The sequence below is a fragment of the Oncorhynchus keta genome, unplaced genomic scaffold (assembly GCF_023373465.1).
Source record: "Oncorhynchus keta strain PuntledgeMale-10-30-2019 unplaced genomic scaffold, Oket_V2 Un_contig_24004_pilon_pilon, whole genome shotgun sequence".
In the NCBI taxonomy this organism is placed as follows: Eukaryota; Metazoa; Chordata; class Actinopteri; order Salmoniformes; family Salmonidae; genus Oncorhynchus; species Oncorhynchus keta.
The window spans coordinates 1-16,355 of NW_026283677.1; the positions used below are offsets into that span (position 1 = coordinate 1).

The 16,355-nt window shown below is 46.3% G+C and overlaps 1 long non-coding RNA gene across 2 annotated transcripts; it reads left to right on the forward strand.

The window, feature by feature from the left end:
• Nucleotides 1-5,639: 5,639 nt before the first annotated feature.
• Nucleotides 5,640-16,296, forward strand: LOC127921927 (uncharacterized). Of its 2 annotated transcripts, none has more exons than XR_008109985.1 (3): nt 5,640-5,786; nt 15,770-16,032; nt 16,189-16,296. It is a non-coding gene; the product is annotated as an uncharacterized LOC127921927 (long non-coding RNA). The 2 variants fall into 2 exon arrangements; XR_008109986.1 differs by having other exon boundaries at nt 5,643-5,786; nt 15,770-15,980.
• The last annotated feature ends 59 nt before the right edge of the window (nt 16,297-16,355 follow it).

Here is a 16,355-nt window from a genome sequence, read left to right on the forward strand (position 1 = left end):
ACATTTACATTTACATTTACATTTAAGTCATTTAGCAGACGCTCTTATCCAGAGCGACTTACAAATTGGTGCATACACCTTATGACAACCAGTGGAACAGCCACTTGCATCTAAATCTTGTTGGGGGGGGAGAAGGATTACCTACCCTTACTTACCCTATCCTAGGTATTCCTTGAAGAGGTGGGGTTTCAGGTGTCTCCGGAAGGTGGTGATTGACTCCGCTGTCCTGGCGTCGTGAGGGAGTTTGTTCCACCATTGGGGGCCAGAGCAGCGAACAGTTTTGACTGGGCTGAGCGGGAACTGTACTTCCTCAGTGGTAGGGAGGCGAGCAGGCCAGAGGTGGATGAACGCAGTGCCCTTGTTTGGGTGTAGGGCCTGATCAGAGCCTGGAGGTACTGAGGTGCCGCTCCCCTCACAGCTCCGTAGGCGAGCACCATGGTCTTGTAGCGGATGCGAGCTTCAACTGGAAGCCAGTGGAGAGAGCGGAGGAGCGGGGTGACGGAGAGAACTTGGGAAGGTTGAACACCAGACGGGCTGCGGCGTTCTGGATGAGTTGTAGGGGTTTAATGGCACAGGCAGGGAGCCCAGCCAACAGCGAGTTGCAGTAATCAAGACGGGAGATGACAAGTGCCTGGATTAGGACCTGCGCCGCTTCCTGTGTGAGGCAGGGTCGTACTCTGCGGATGTTGTAGAGCATGAACCTACAGGAACGGGACACCGCCTTGATGTTAGTTGAGAACGCCAGGGTGTTGTCCAGGATCACGCCAAGGTTCTTAGCGCTCTGGGAGGAGGACACAATGGAGTTGTCAACCGTGATGGCGAGATCATGGAACGGGCAGTCCTTCCCCGGGAGGAAGAGGAGCTCCGTCTTGCTGAGGTTCAGCTTGAGGTGGTGATCCGTCATCCACACTGATATGTCTGCCAGACATGCAGAGATGCGATTCGCCACCTGGTCATCAGAAGGGGGAAAGGAGAAGATTAATTGTGTGTCGTCTGCATAGCAATGATAGGAGAGACCATGTGAGGTTATGACAGAGCCAAGTGACTTGGTGTATAGCGAGAATAAGAGAGGGCCTAGAACAGAGCCCTGGGGGACACCAGTGGTGAGAGCGTGGTGAGGAGACAGATTCTCGCCACGCCACCTGGTAGGAGCGACCTGTCAGGTAGGACGCAATCCAAGCGTGGGCCGCGCCGGAGATGCCCAACTCGGAGAGGGTGGAGAGGAGGATCTGATGGTTCACAGTATCGAAGGCAGCCGATAGGTCTAGAAGGATGAGAGCAGAGGAGAGAGAGTTAGCTTTAGCAGTGCGGAGCGCCTCCGTGATACAGAGAAGAGCAGTCTCAGTTGAATGACTAGTCTTGAAACCTGACTGATTTGGATCAAGAAGGTCATTCTGAGAGAGATAGCGGTAGAGCTGGCCAAGGACGGCACGCCAAGAGTTTTGGAGAGAAAAGAGAGAAGGGATACTGGTCTGTAGTTGTTGACATCGGAGGGATCGAGTGTAGGTTTTTTCAGAAGGGGTGCAACCTCGCCTTCCTTGAAGACGGGAGGACGTAGGCCAGCGGTCATCAGGGATGAGTTGATGAGCTGAGGTGAGGTGGAGATATTCCTGGAAATGGTCTGGAGAAGAGAGAGGGATAGGGCTAGTTAAGAAGGAACATGGCCGGCCGTCACAAGACGCGAAGATTTTATCTGGAGAGAGAGGGGAGAAAGAGGTCAGAGGGGTAGGCAGTGTGAGCAGAACTGGAAGGGTGTCGTTGACTTAGCAAACGAGGATCGGATGTCATCGACCTTCTTTCAAAATGGTTGACGAAGTCATCTGCAGAGAGGGAGGAGGGAGAGGGAGGATTCGGGAGGGAGGAGAAGGTGGCAAAGAGCTTCCTAGGTAGAGAGGCAGATGCTTGGAACTTAGAATGGTGAAGGTGACATGTGGGAGACCAGAGGAGGAAAATGTAGAAGGAGGAGTGAAAGGATGCAGATCCGCAGGGAGGCGGGTTTTCCTCCATTCACTCTGACTGCCAGACCCCTGTTAAATCGGCACCACACCAACCTAGGTCACTAACATCACCCCCACCAACCCCTGGTCCACTAACATCAGGTACACACCAACCCCCTGGTCCACTAATCATCACCCCACACCCCCCTGGTCCACTCAACATCAGGTACACACCAACCCCCTGGTCCACTAACATCACCCCCCACCAGCTCCGGGTCCACTAACATCACCCCCACCAACCCCTGGTCCACTAACATCACCCCCACACCAACTCCCTGGTCCACTAACATCAGGTACACACCCAACCCCTGGTCCACTAACATCACCCCACACCAGCCCCCTGGTCCACTAACATCAGGTACACACCCAGCCCCTGGCCTACTAACATCAGGTACACACCAACCCCTGGGTCCACTAACATCACCCCCACCAACCTCATGGGTCACTAACATCAGGTACACACCAACCCCCTGGTCCACTAACATCAGGTACACACCAGCCCTGGTCCGCACTAAACATCAGGTACAATACCAACCCTGTCCACTAACATCAGGTACACACCAACCCTGGTCCACTAACATCAGGTACACACCAACCCCTGGTCCACTAACATCACCCCACACCAACCCCCTGGTCCACTAACATCACCCCCACACCAACCCCGGGTCCACTAACATCAGGTACACACCAACCCCTGGGTCCACTGCTAACACCAGCCCCCTGTCCACTAACATCACCCCCACCAAAGCCCCTGGTCCACTAACATCACCCCACACCAACCCCTGGTCCACTAACATCACCCCACACCAACCCCTGGTCCACTAACATCACCCCCCACACCAACCCCCTGGTCCACTAACATCACCCCCCACACCAACCCCTTGGCCCACTAACATCAGGTACACACCAACCCCCGGGTCCACCAACATCACCCCACACCAACCCCTGGTCCACTAACATCACCCCACCAACCCCCTGGTCCACTAACATGTGGGTACACACCAACCCCTGGTCCACTAACATCAGGTACACACCAACCCCTGGTCCACTAACATCACCCCACACCAACCCCTGGTCCACTAACATCACCCCCACACCAACCCCTGGTCCACTAACATCAGGTACATACCAACCCCTGGTCCACTAACATCACCCCCACACCAACCCCTGGTCCACTAACATCACCCCCACACCAACCCCCTGGTCACTAACATCAGGTACACACCAACCCCCCTGGTCACTAACATCACCCCCCACACCAACCCCTGGCCCACTAACATCAGGTACACACCAACCCCTGGTCCACTAACATCAGGTACATACCAAACCCCCTGGTCCACTAACATCACCCCCACACCAACCCCCTGGTCCACTAACATCACCCCCACACCAACCCCTGGTCCACTAACATCACCCCCACACAAACCCCTGGTCCACTAACATCACCCCCACACCAACCCCCTGGCCCACTAACATCACCCCACACCAACCCCCCTGGTCCACTAACATCACCCCCACACCAACCCCTGGTCCACTAACATCACCCCCCACCAACCCTGGCCCACTAGCATCAGGTACACACCAACCCCCTGGCCCACTAACATCAGGTACACACCAACCCCTGGTCCACTAACATCAGGTACACACCAACCCCTGGTCCACTAACATCAGGTACACCAACCCCTGGCCCACTAACATCAGGTACACACCAACCCCCCTGGTCCACTAACATCAGGTACACACCAACCCCTGGTCCACTAACATCACCCCCACACCAGCCCCTGGTCCACTAACATCAGGTACACACCAACCCTGGTCCACTAACATCAGGTTTACACCAACCCCTGGTCCACTAACATCAGGTACACCAACCCCTGGCCCACTAACATCACCCCCACCAACCCCTGGTCCACTAACATCACCCCACACACCAACCCCTGGTCCACTAACATCACCCCCACACCAACCCCTGGTCCACTAACATCAGGTACACACCAACCCCTGGTCCACTAACATCACCCCCACACCAACCCCCCCTGGTCCACTAACATCACCCCACACCAACCCCTGGTCCACTAACATCAGGTACACACCAACTCCCTGGTCCACTAACATCACCCCACACCAACCCCTGGTCCACTAACATCAGGTACACACCAACCCCCTGGTCCACTAACATCACCCCCACACCAACCCCCTGGTCCACTAACATCACACCCACCAACCCCTGGCCCACCAACATCACCCCCACACCAACCCCTGGCCCACTAACATCACCCCCACACCAACCCCCTGGCCCACTAACATCACCCCCACACCAACCCCCTGGTCCACTAACATCACCCCACACCAACCCCCTGGTCCACTAACATCACCCCCACACCAACCCCTGGCCCACTAACATCAGGTACACACCAACCCCCTGGTCCACTAACATCACCCCCCACCAACCCCTGGTCCACCAAATCACCCCCACACCAACCCCCTGGCCCACTAACATCAGGTACACACCAACCCCCTGGTCCACTAACATCACCCCCACACCAACCCCTGGTCCACTAACATCACCCCCACACCAACCCCTGGTCCACTAACATCACCCCCACACCAACCCCCTGGTCCACTAACATCACCCCCACCAACCCCTGGTCCACTAACATCACCCCACACCAACCCCTGGTCCACTAACATCAGGTACACACCAACCCCCCTGGTCCACTAACATCAGGTACACACCAACCCCTGGTCCACTAACATCACCCCACACCAACCCCCTGGGTCCACTAACATCACCCCCACACCAACCCCCCTGGTCCACTAACATCACCCCCACCCAAACCCCTGGTCCACTAACATCAGGTACACACCAACCCCCTGGTCCACTAACATCACCCCCACACCAACCCCTGGTCCACTAACATCAGGTACACACCAACCCCTGGTCCACTAACATCACCCCACACCAACCCCTGGCCCACTAACATCACCCCCACACCAACCCCTGGTCCACTAACATCACCCCCACACCAACCCCTGGTCCACTAACATCACCCCCACACCAACCCCTGGCCCACTAACATCAGGTACACACCAACCCCTGGTCCACTAACATCACCCCCACACCAACCCCTGGTCCACTAACATCACCCCCACACCAACCCCCTGGCCCACTAACATCAGGTACACACCAACCCCTGGTCCACTAACATCACCCCCACACCAACCCCTGGTCCACTAACATCACCCCCACACCAACCCCTGGTCCACTAACATCACCCCCACACCAACCCCCTGGTCCACTAACATCACCCCACACCAACCCCTGGTCCACTAACATCACCCCCACACCAACCCCTGGTCCACTAACATCACCCCCACACCAACCCCCTGGTCCACTAACATCACCCCACACCAACCCCCTGGTCCACTAACATCACCCCACACCAACCCCCTGGTCCACTAACATCACCCCCACACCAACCCCTGGTCCACTAACATCAGGTACACACCAACCCCTGGTCCACTAACATCACCCCCACACCAACCCCTGGTCCACTAACATCACCCCCACACCAACCCCCTGGTCCACTAACATCACCCCCACACCAACCCCCTGGTCCCTTGGACATGTTTTAGTTTCCGGCCCAGTACTAACTCACCTGACCTCTCTCCAGGGGTGCCAGGAAGGGTCAGAGGTCACTACCCAGCAGGCCGAGGGGCGAGGAGGTTGCTGGTGTCACAGCCTTGCTGGAGTCCACTCACGCCGCCCTGGAACAGCTGCATGACCAGGTGAGGGGGGGTTGTACTGACATACGGTCACCTCCCAAATTTTTGGCACCCTTGTTAAGGATGAGAAGAAATGTACCTGACGAGGATAGGTGTCTAAATGATAACAGTACTGAGTCTAATGCTTTGTCTCCCCTTGTAATGATAACAGTACTGAGTCTTAATGCTTTGTTTCCCCTTGTAATGATAACAGTACTGAGTCTAATGCTTTGTCTCCCCTTGTAATGATAACAGTACTGAGTCTTAATGCTTTGTTTCCCTTGTAATGATAACAGTACTGAGTCTTAATGCTTTGTCTCCCCTTGTAATGATAACAGTACTGAGTCTAATGCTTTGTCTCCCTTGTAATGATAACAGTACTGAGTCTTAATGCTTTGTCTCCCCTTGTAATGATAACAGTACTGAGTCTTAATGCTTTGTCTCCCTTGTAATGATAACAGTACTGAGTCTTAATGCTTTGTCTCCCCTTGTAATGATAACAGTACTGAGTCTTAATGCTTTGTCTCCTTGTAATGATAACAGTACTGAGTCTAATGCTTTGTTTCCCTTGTAATGATAACAGTACTGAGTCTTAATGCTTTGTTTCCCCTTGTAATGATAACAGTACTGAGTCTTAATGCTTTGTTTCCCCTTGTAATGATAACAGTACTGAGTCTTAATGCTTTGTCTCCCCTTGTAATGATAACAGTACTGAGTCTAATGCTTTGTCTCCCTTGTAATAGATAACAGTACTGAGTCTTAATGCTTTGTCTCCCCTTGTAATGATAACAGTACTGAGTCTTAATGCTTTGTCTCCCCTTGTAATGATAACAGTACTGAGTCTAATGCTTTGTCTCCTTGTAATGATAACAGTACTGAGTCTTAATGCTTTGTCTCCTTGTAATGATAACAGTACTGAGTCTTAATGCTTTGTCTCCTTGTAATGATAACAGTACTGAGTCTTAATGCTTTGTCTCCCCTTGTAATGATAACAGTACTGAGTCTAATGCTTTGTCTCCCTTGTAATGATAACAGTACTGAGTCTTAATGCTTTGTCTCCCCTTGTAATGATAACAGTACTGAGTCTTAATGCTTTGTCTCCCTTGTAATGATAACAGTACTGAGTCTTAATGCTTTGTCTCCCCTTGTAATGATAACAGTACTGAGTCTTAATGCTTTCTCCTTGTAATGATAACAGTACTGAGTCTAATGCTTTGTCTCCCCTTGTAATGATAACAGTACTGAGTCTTAATGCTTTATCTCCTTGTAATGATAACAGTACTGAGTCTAATGCTTTGTCTCCTTGTAATGATAACAGTACTGAGTCTTAATGCTTTGTCTCCCCTTGTAATGATAACAGTACTGAGTCTAATGCTTTGTCTCCCTTGTAATGATAACAGTACTGAGTCTAATGCTTTGTCTCCCCTTGTAATGATAACAGTACTGAGTCTAATGCTTTGTCTCCCCTTGTAATGATAACAGTACTGAGTCTAATGCTTTGTCTCCCTTGTAATGATAACAGTACTGAGTCTTAATGCTTTGTCTCCCTTGTAATGATAACAGTACTGAGTCTTAATGCTTTGTCTCCCTTGTAATGATAACACTACTGAGTCTAATGCTTTGTCTCCCTTGTAATGATAACACTACTGAGTCTAATGCTTTGTCTCCCTTGTAATGATAACACTACTGAGTCTAATGCTTTGTCTCCCCTTGTAATGATAACAGTACTGAGTCTTAATGCTTTGTCTCCCTTGTAATGATAACAGTACTGAGTCTAATGCTTTGTCTCCCTTGTAATGATAACAGTACTGAGTCTTAATGCTTTGTCTCCCCTTGTAATGATAACAGTACTGAGTCTAATGCTTTGTCTCCCTGTAATGATAACAGTACTGAGTCTAATGCTTTGTCTCCCCTTGTAATGATAACAGTACTGAGTCTAATGCTTTGTCTCCCCTTGTAATGATAACAGTACTGAGTCTTAATGCTTGTCTCCTTGTAATGATAACAATTACTGAGTCTAATGCTTTGTCTCCCCTTGTAATGATAACAGTACTGAGTCTAAGGCTTTGTCTCCTTGTAATGATAACAGTACTGAGTCTAATGCTTTGTCTCCCCTTGTAATGATAACAGTACTGGTCTAATGCTTTGTCTCCCTTGTAATGATAACAGTACTGAGTCTTAATGCTTTGTCTCCCTTGTAATGATAACAGTACTGAGTCTAATGCTTTGTCTCCCCTTGTAATGATAGCAGTACTGAGTCTAATGCTTTGTCTCCCCTTGTAATGATAACAGTACTGAGTCTAATGCTTTGTCTCCCCTTGTAATGATAACAGTACTGAGTCTAATGCTTGTCTCCCTTGTAATGATAACAGTACTGAGTCTAATGCTTTGTCTCCCCTTGTAATGATAACAGTACTGAGTCTAATGCTTTGTCTCCTGTAATGATAACAGTACTGAGTCTAATGCTTTGTCTCCCCTTGTAATGATAACAGTACTGAGTCTAATGCTTTGTCTCCTTGTAATGATAACAGTACTGAGTCTAATGCTTTGTCTCCCCTTGTAATGATAACAGTACTGAGTCTAATGCTTTGTCTCCCTTGTAATGATACAAAGTACTGAGTCTAATGCTTTGTCTCCTTGTATGATAACAGTACTGAGTCTAATGCTTTGTCTCCCCTTGTAATGATAACAGTACTGAGTCTAATGCTTTGTCTCCCTTGTAATGATAACAGTACTGGAGTCTAATGCTTTGTCTCCTTGTAATGATAACAGTACTGAGTCTTAATGCTTTGTCTCCTTGTAATGATAACAGTACTGAGTCTTAATGCTTTGTCTCCTTGTAATGATAACAGTACTGAGTCTTAATGCTTTGTCTCCCTTGTAATGATAACAGTACTGAGTCTAATGCTTGTCTCCTTGTAATGATAACAGTACTGAGTCTTAATGCTTTGTCTCCCCTTGTAATGATAACAGTACTGAGTCTAATGCTTTGTCTCCCTTGTAATGATAACAGTACTGAGTCTAATGCTTTGTCTCCCTGTAATGATAACAGTACTGAGTCTAATGCTTTGTCTCCCCTTGTAATGATAACAGTACTGAGTCTAATGCTTTGTCTCCCCTTGTAATGATAACAGTACTGAGTCTAATGCTTTGTCTCCCCCTTGTAATGATAACAGTACTGAGTCTAATGCTTTGTCTCCCTTGTAATGATAACAGTACTGAGTCTAATGCTTTGTCTCCCCTTGTAATGATAACAGTACTGAGTCTAATGCTTTGTCTCCCCTTGTAATGATAACAGTACTGAGTCTAATGCTTTGTCTCCCTTGTAATGATAACAGTACTGAGTCTAATGCTTTGTCTCCCCTTGTAATGATAACAGTACTGAGTCTAATGCTTTGTCTCCCCTTGTAATGATAACAGTACTGAGTCTAATGCTTTGTCTCCCCCTTGTAATGATAACAGTACTGAGTCTTAATGCTTTGTCTCCCCTTGTAATGATAACAGTACTGAGTCTTAATGCTTTGTCTCCTTGTAATGATAACAGTACTGAGTCTAATGCTTTGTCTCCCCTTGTAATGATAACAGTACTGAGTCTAATGCTTTGTCTCCTTGTAATGATAACAGTACTGAGTCTAATGCTTTGTCTCCCCTTGTAATGATAACAGTACTGAGTCTAATGCTTTGTCTCCCCTTGTAATGATAACAGTACTGAGTCTAATGCTTTGTCTCCCCTTGTAATGATAACAGTACTGAGTCTAATGCTTTGTCTCCCCTTGTAATGATAACAGTACTGAGTCTAATGCTTTGTCTCCCCTTGTAATGATAACAGTACTGAGTCTAATGCTTTGTCTCCCCTTGTAATGATAACAGTACTGAGTCTAATGCTTTGTCTCCCCTTGTAATGATAACAGTACTGAGTCTAATGCTTTGTCTCCCCTTGTAATGATAACAGTACTGAGTCTAATGCTTTGTCTCCTTGTAATGATAACAGTACTGAGTCTAATGCTTTGTCTCCCCTTGTAATGATAACAGTACTGAGTCTTAATGCTTTGTCTCCCCTTGTAATGATAACAGTACTGAGTCTTAATGCTTTGTCTCCCCTTGTAATGATAACAGTACTGAGTCTTAATGCTTTGTCTCCCTTGTAATGATAACAGTACTGAGTCTAATGCTTTGTCTCCCCTTGTAATGATAACAGTACTGAGTCTTAATGCTTTGTCTCCCTTGTAATGATAACAGTACTGAGTCTAATGCTTTGTCTCCTTGTAATGATAACAGTACTGAGTCTAATGCTTTGTCTCCCTTGTAATGATAACAGTACTGAGTCTAATGCTTTGTCTCCCCTTGTAATGATAACAGTACTGAGTCTAATGCTTTGTCTCCCTTGTAATGATAACAGTACTGAGTCTAATGCTTTGTCTCCCTTGTAATGATAACAGTACTGAGTCTAATGCTTTGTCTCCCTTGTAATGATAACAGTACTGAGTCTAATGCTTTGTCTCCCTTGTAATGATAACAGTACTGAGTCTAATGCTTTGTCTCCCTTGTAATGATAACAGTACTGAGTCTAATGCTTTGTCTCCCCTTGTAATGATAACAGTACTGAGTCTAATGCTTTGTCTCCCCTTGTAATGATAACAGTACTGAGTCTAATGCTTTGTCTCCTTGTAATGATAACAGTACTGAGTCTAATGCTTTGTCTCCCTTGTAATGATAACAGTACTGAGTCTTAATGCTTTGTCTCCCCTTGTAATGATAACAGTACTGAGTCTTAATGCTTTGTCTCCCCGTGTAATGATAACAGTACTGAGTCTAATGCTTTGTCTCCCCGTGTAATGATAACAGTACTGAGTCTAATGCTTTGTCTCCCCTTGTAATGATAACAGTACTGAGTCTAAGGCTTTGTCTCCCCTTGTAATGATAACAGTACTGAGTCTAAGGCTTTGTCTCCCCTTGTAATGATAACAGTACTGAGCCTTTTCTAGAATGTTGTCTGAGATTCTAGAACACAGTGGGAGGGATCTTAGACTATTTACTCCATACAGAATCTCTCCAGATCCTTGTTATCCGTTGGCCATTGTAAATTGTTGATTTTGTGGTCATGAACCATTTCTGGGTGGATTTGATGTGTGCTTGGGGTTATTGTACTTCTGGAAGATCCACTTGAAGTAAATGTTCAGCCTCCTAGCAGAGGAAACCAGGTTTTTGCTAAAAATGTCCTTGTACTGGTAAAGTTGATGATGGCTTTGACGGTTCTTCAGTTCGTCTTTAACCTGAGATTTAAGTTTTGTTCAATTTCATCCATAATAATTTTTAGGAGTGCCAATCATTTAAAAAAACTTTGAGATAAAAAGGGTTACTTGTTTCAACAAAATCTTCCACTGTATTAGTATGAAATGCTAGTCTTACCATTTTTTCTGAGCATGCAATGGAGCTCAGTATTCATATCTTATTATAAATCATTTATTTTTCGCTTATTTTTTATCGAGGGTGTCAATAATTATGGAGGTGGAATGATTGTTTTACCTACAGTGCCTTCAGACAGTGTTCATACCCTCGACTTATTCCACATTTTACAGGCTGAATTCAAAATGGATGAAATAGATTTGAAAAAAGAATACCCCATATTGACAATTGAAACATGTTTTTAGAAATGTTTTCAAATGGATTGAAAATGAAATACAGAAATCTGATTTACGAAGTATTCACCCCTGAGTCGATATGTGTTAGATTCACCTTTGCCAGCGACTACAGAAGCGAGTCAGTAAGAGCTCTGCACACCTGGATTGTACAATATTTGCACATAATTATTTTAAAATTCTTCAAGCTCTGTGAAGTCATTGGTCATTGCTAGACAGACATTTTCAGGTTTTACCATAGCAACATTCAAATCTACATTTACATTTACATTTAAGTCATTTAGCAGACGGCTCTTATCCAGAGCGACTTATCTTGCAAGTAAGCGACTCCAGTGTATGTTGGGTCTTGTGTTTAAAGTTATTGTCCTGCTGAAAGGTGAATTCATCTCCCAGTGTCTGGTGGAAAGCAGACTGAACCAGGTTATTGTCCTGCTGAAAGGTGAATTCATCTCCCAGTGTCTGTTGGGAAGCAGACTGAACCAGGTTATTGTCCTGCTGAAAGGTGAATTCATCTCCCAGTGTCTGGTGGAAAGCAGACTGAACCAGGTTATTGTCCTGCTGAAAGGTGAATTCATCTCCCAGTGTCTGGTGGAAAGCAGACTGAACCAGGTTATTGTCCTGCTGAAAGGTGAATTCATTCTCCCAGTGTCTGGTGGAAAGCAGACTGAACCAGGTTATTGTCCTGTTGAAAGGTGAATTCATCTCCCAGTGTCTGGTGGAAAGCAGACTGAACCAGGTTATTGTCCTGCTGAAAGGTGATTCATCTCCCAGTGTGTCTGGTGGAAAGCAGACTGAACCAGGTGTTATTGTCACTGAAAGGTGAATTCATCTCCCAGTGTCTGGTGGAAAGCAGACTGAACCAGGTTATTGTCCTGCTGAAGGTGAATTCATCTCCCAGTGTCTGGTGGAAAGCAGACTGAAACCAGGTTATTGTCCTGCTGGAAGGTGAATTCATCTCCCAGTGTCTGGTGGAAAGCATACTGAACCAGGTTATTGTCCTGCTGAAAGGTGAATTCATCTCCCAGTGTCTGGTGGAAAGCAGACTGAACCAGGTTATTGTCCTGCTGAAAGGTGAATTCAAATCAAATCAAATTTATTTATATAGCCCTTCGTACATCAGCTGATATCTCCAAGTGCTGTACAGAAACCCAGCCTAAAACCCCAAACAGCAAACAATGCAGGTGTAGAAGCATGGTGGCTAGGAAAAACTCCCTAGAAAGGCCAAAACCTAGGAAGAAACCTAGAGAGGAACCGGGCTATGTGGGGTGGCCAGTCCTCTTCTGGCTGTGCCGGGTAGAGATTATAACAGAACATGACCAAGATGTTCAAATGTTCATAAATGACCAGCATGTGTCGAATAATAATAAGGCAGAACAGTTGAAACTGGAGCAGCAGCAGTCAGGTGGACTGGGGACAGCAAGGAGTCATCATGTCAGGTAGTCCTGGGGCACAATTCATCTCCCAGTGTCTGGTGGAACGCAGACTGAACCAGGTTATTGTCCTGCTGAAAGGTGAATTCATCTCCAGTGTCTGGGAAAGCAGACTGAACCAGGTTATTGTCTGCTGAAAGTGTGAATTCATCTCCCAGTGTCAGGTGGGAAAGCAGACTGAACCAGGTTATTGTCCTGCTGAAAGGTGAATTCATCTCCCAGTGTCTGGTGGGAAGCAGACTGAACCAGGTTATTGTCTCCGCTGAAAGGTGAATTCATCTCCCAGTGTCTGGTGGAAAGCAGACTGAACCAGGTGTGTCCTGCTGAAAGGTGAATTCATCTCCCAGTGTTCGGGTGGAAAGCAGACTGAAGACAGGTTATTGTCCTGCCTGAAAGGTGAATTCATCTCCCAGTGTCTGGTGGAAAGCAGACTGAACCAGGTTATTGTCCTGCTGAAAGGTGAATTCATCTCCCAGTGTCTGGTGGAAAGCAGACTGAACCAGGTTATTGTCTTGCATCATAGGTACACTTCAACTATGACAGACAAAATGAGAAGAAAAAAATCCAGAAAATCACATTGTAGGATTTTTTTATGAATTTATTTACAAATTATACTGAAATAATTATTTGGTCACCTACAAACAAGCAAGATTTCTGGCTCTTTTTAAGAGGCTCCTCTGTCCTCCACTCGTTACCTACACCATCCAAAGTGTATTAATAACTTCACCATGATCGAAGGGATGTCTGCTACTTTATTTTTACTCTTCTACCAATCGGTGCCATCCTTTTAGGGCATTGGGAAAACCTCCTGGTCTTTGTGGTTGAATCTGTGTTTGGAATTCACTGCTGGACTGAAGAACCTTACAATTATCTGTATGTAGGTACAGAGATGAGAGAGTGTTCAAAAATGATGTTTAAACACTATTATTGCACACAGTGAGAGTCTATGTAACTTATGTGACTTATTGACAAACTTTACTCCTGAAACATGCAGCAATTTAAAGATTTTACTGAGTTACAGTTCAAATAAATCAGTCCATTGAAATACATTCATTGGGCCCTAATCTATGGATTTCACATGATGGGAATACAGATGCGTCTGTTGGTCACAGATACCTTAACAAAAGGTAGGAAGTAAGACGTGGATCAGAAAACCAGTCAGTATCTGGTGTGGATCAGAAAACCAGTCAGTATCTGGTGTGGATCAGAAAACCAGTCAGTATCTGGTGTGGATCAGAAAACCAGTCAGTATCTGGTGTGGATCAGAAAACCAGTCAGTATCTGGTGTGGATCAGAAAACCAGTCAGTATCTGGTGTGGATCAGAAAACCAGTCAGTATCTGGTGTGGATCTGAAAACCAGTCAGTATCTGGTGTGGATCAGAAAACCAGTCAGTATCTGGTGTGGATCAGAAAACCAGTCAGTATCTGGTGTGGATCAGAAACCCAGTCAGTATCTGGTGTGGATCAGAAAACCAGTCAGTATCTGGTGTGGATCTGGAAAACCAGTCAGTATCTGGTGTGGATCTGAAAGCCAGTCAGTATCTGGTGGATCTGAAAACCAGTCAGTATCTGGTGTGATCAGAAAACCAGTCAGTATCTGGTGTGGATCAGAAAACCAGTCAGTATCTGGTGGGACCATTTGCCTTATGCATTATGACACACTCTCCTTCACATAGTTGATCAGGCTGTTGCCTGTGGAATGTTGTCCCACTCCTCTTCATTGGCTGTGTGAAGTAGCTGGATATTTGGCGGGAACTGGAACACGCTGTCATAGACGTGATCCAGAGCATCCCAAACATGATGAGTAATGCAGCCATGGAGAAACTGGGACGTTTTCAGCTTCCAGGAATTACAGATCCTTGCAACACGGGGTTGTGTATTATCACGCTGAAACGAGAGGGGATGGAGGCGGATGAATGACGCGAAATGAATGGGGCCCAAATCAAATGTTATTTGTCACATACACATGGTTAGCAGATGTTAATGCGAGTGTAGCTAAAATGCTTGTGCTTCTAGTTCCGACAATGCAGTGATAACCAACAAGTAATCTAACTAACAATTCCAAAACTACTGTCTTATACACAGTGTAAGGGGATAAAGAATATATCAATGAGTGATTGTACAGAGCAGCATACAGTAGATGGTACGAGGATCTCGGTCACGTTTCTCTGTGCATTCAAAATTGTCGTCGATTTTAAAATGCGTTCATTGTCTGTAGCTTATGCCTGCCCATTCCATAACCCCACTGCAACCATGGTGCACTCTGTTCACAACGATGACATCAGCAAGCCACTCGCCCACACGGCGCTGTCTGCCATCTGCCCAGTTGAAACGGATTCATCTGTGAAGAGCAGACTTCTCCAGCGTGCCAGTGGTCGTCGAAGGTGAGCATTTGTCCACTGAAGTCTGTTCCGACGCTGAACTGCAGTCAGGTCACGACCCTGGTGAGGACGACGAGCACGCAGATTTCTGACCGTTTGTGCAGAAGTTGTTTTGGTTGTACAAACCCACAGTTTCATCAGCTGTCCGGGTGGCTGGTCTCAGACGAGCACGCAGATGAAGAAACCGAATGTGAAGGTCCTAGGATGGTGTGGTCTGCAGTTGTGAGGCCGGTTGGACGTAATGCCAAATTACAGGTTTTCCAGAACTACGGGCTTGAATACTTATTGACTCAAGACATTTCAGCTTTTAATTTTTAATTAATTTGTACAAATTTCAAAAACAATTCCACTTTGACATTATGTTGTATTGTGTGTAGATCAGTGACACAACATCAATGTAATCCATTTTAAATTCAGGCTGTAACACAACAAAATGTGGACAAAGTCAAGGGGGTGAATACTTCCTGTACCTCTTGTTGCTCTATATCAGACCTCTTCTAAACTATAAATATAACTTGTAAAACACTTTTGAATAAAACAATAATTTCTCTCCCAGTGTGTGTTCCTGCGTGGGGAGGAGGCCAGTACTAACCGGTTCTCCGTGTGCTCGTTACGCGTAGCTGTGTCTGATCTGACCCAGATGATGAGTGTGTTCAGCCGTGTGTACGACACGGACTTCAGATCCTACTGCAGCAGAGACCCTCCCAGCCTCAGATCACACACACATCTTCAGCACTGTCCATAGGCTGCTCACCGCCTGCAACACGGTACACACACATCTTCAGCACTGTCCATAGGCTGCTCACCGCCTGCAACACGGTACACACACATCGTCTCTGTGTTCCTCTGAGGGCTGACTGTGTTTTCATAGCATCTCTCTCTTTGTGTGTTAATTATTATAGAAAGCATCCCTCTGTTTGAGCTAGTTGCATTCCATGCTAAGTAATTAAAATACTACAAAATGTCTGTCTCTAGGAGCTAGAGATCCTGCAGCAGGTATCAGAGGTGTCTGTATGTCTGTCTGACACGGTGAATGAGGTACACTCGGACCCTTGCTACTGGAGTCACGGACACAAACGCACCCTCTGTGAGTATATACACACACAGACCCTCGCCTTCACAAACAAACCCTCTGCAGTATA